The sequence below is a fragment of the Monopterus albus genome, unplaced genomic scaffold (assembly GCF_001952655.1).
Source record: "Monopterus albus unplaced genomic scaffold, M_albus_1.0 scaffold51.1, whole genome shotgun sequence".
NCBI classification, from domain to species: Eukaryota; Metazoa; Chordata; class Actinopteri; order Synbranchiformes; family Synbranchidae; genus Monopterus; species Monopterus albus.
This window is the reverse complement of record NW_018127931.1, coordinates 1,905,699-1,908,155: the sequence shown is the minus strand read 5'-3', so window position 1 is coordinate 1,908,155 and position 2,457 is coordinate 1,905,699. Positions and strand designations below refer to the sequence as shown.

At 46.7% G+C, this 2,457-nt stretch overlaps 1 protein-coding gene across 3 annotated transcripts in view; it reads right to left on the bottom strand.

The window, feature by feature from the left end:
• The window catches only part of tafa5a (TAFA chemokine like family member 5a), a 233,643-nt gene that overhangs the window by 212,607 nt on the left and 18,579 nt on the right, over positions 1-2,457 (bottom strand). The window lies entirely within an intron of this gene.

The following is a 2,457-nucleotide window of genomic DNA, read 5'->3' as shown; positions in this document are numbered from 1 at the left end:
AGGTAGACTACATTCTATGTAGACGAGGTAATCAGAGAGATTAGTGACTGCAAAGTGGTGGTAGGAGAAAGTGTAGCCAGACAGCATCAGATGGTGGTGTGTAGGATGACTCTGGTGGTCAGGAAGAAGAGGAGAGGAAAGACAGAAAAGAAGACCAAGTGGTGGAAGTTGCAAAATGAGAGGGAGGGAAGTGGAACAGTGAGGTTACAGGGGGCTGAGGTCAAGAAGGTGCAGGAGTTTAATGGAGAGATCGAAATGGCATTCAGTGCTAATACTTGCCCCATGCATGCCCCTGCATAGTGGTATTGCTGTTTGAATGGAGCAGCTGGTCACTGCTGGCACACCAACTAGCAAAGCACTAAGGAACTGGGGAGAAGATCTTTACACTCACCACTGATTCCTACACTAAACCATTTTAATTTTGCTATTATGAATGTTTTGTGACTGCATACTACATATGAGATGTGAAGGAAGCTGGATAGAGATGTCGTTGGTTGTATTTGTTTGATATACATTACAGAGTGGATGGATCTTTGTAACCTGCCCATTGGTAAAGACTGGGGAAAGATGCTAGTAAAGACCACCTGATTTTTTTGGATCTCACTATACCAGATTTAATCTTGCTACTCTAGAGGATGTGCTGTCAAGTCTTGTGTTAAAAACTGCTTCCCTGTTCACAAAAGCCTTGTTTAGATAAAATAGTGTTTCTGAAGGGGGAAAGGATGTTGTAGGAGTTATTTTAAAAACTGGACTTAGAGTGAAAATTGACCTTTACGGGGGGAGAAACACTAGCATTTATTATATAAATTCAAATGATCTGGCTTTTAATTTTAATTAAATACATGGCCTGAAACAAAGTAAACCTTAACTAAGGGGCTGAAACAAACCTAAATCCTATGTATCAGGAGAAACAACCATGGTTCAGTTAAAACACTGCACTCATATGACTTCCCTTTATAGTAGAAAAAAATCTTTAGCTTCTCCTAAGTTTTAATTTAGGGTTTCTCATGTGGGAGAATAGGACAGAAGGCCAAAAGATCAAAAGGTTTTGTTACATTAAGTCTGTGTGCTGGTTGTGAGACTTAGTTTGTTGTCCTTTAAATATTTTATAGATGTTTCTCTCTTAACTAAATAACTTACAGGGCTTAATTTCAATTATGTTTAAACCGGATAGTTTTTTGGAAGGGCCAGAGCCACCTGCACTTGTTGATTTTAGGATCAACAGTATAATTCTTTTTTAACCAAATAGTGCTGTTATAAAACCTATAATACAGTGTTCAGGTACGCCACATGCTGCGTGCTCGCTCTCTTGCATTCAGATCAGGCAATGAGACAGAGTACAAAGCTGCGAAGTACAGACTGAGGAAAGCCATCACAGCGGCCAAGAGGCAGTACAGAGAGAAGCTGAATGGCTACTATTCTACTGCTGACTCTGGACGAATGTGGCAAGGCCTGCAGCACATCACAGACTACAGGACCACCACCAGCATCATCAGCTCCACAGACAGCCTGCCGGATGACCTCAACACTTTCTACACCCACTTTGAGACCTCCAGCTACAGCACAGAGAGGAAGCACGTGCACACCTGGACCACCCAACCCCCCCACCTCCCCTCCACTAACTGTCTCACCAGGCCAGGTATGCACAGTCCTGAGGAAGATCAATCCCTGCAAAGCAGCAAGACCAGACAACATCCCTGGGAGGGCTCTCAGGGCATGTGCCAGCGCGCTGGTCGATGTTCTCACCTCCATCTTCAACCTCTCCCTCAGCCAGAGCATCGTTCCCACCTGCTTAAGACCACAACCATCATCCCCTTCCCAAGAAGAGCCCGGTCACCTGCCTGAACGATTACAGGCCAGTGGCACTCACCCCAATCATTATGAAGTGTTTTGAGAGAGTGGTTCTAGCCCACATCCAGAGCAGTATACCAGACACCCGCCCCCCTGCAGTATGCCTGTCGGCCCAACAGGGCCACCTCAGACGCCATCGCGGCTGTCCTCCACTATTCCCTTTCTCACCTGGAAAATGCAGACTCTTACATCAGGATACTCTTCATTGACTACAGCTCCGCCTTCAACACAGTTGTCCCCCCCAAACTGTCCACACTGGGTCTGCACCCCCCCCTCTGTGACTGGCTCCTGGACTTTCTGACTGGCAGGCCCCAGACTGTCAGGATCGGCAACAGGACTTCAGCCAGCATAATCACTAACATCAGCACCCCACAGGGATGTGTCCTCAGTCCCATCCTCTACACCCTGATCATCCACGACTGTGTCACTTCCCACAAAAACAACATCATCCGAAAGTTCGCGGATGACACCTCAGTGATAGGTCGCATCACTGGCAGGGACAAACCAGCCTACAGGAGGGAGGGGGCCGGGCTGGGGTCATGGTGCAAGGACAATAATCTCAGCCTCAACACAGACAAGACGAAGGAGATGGTAGGGGACATGAGG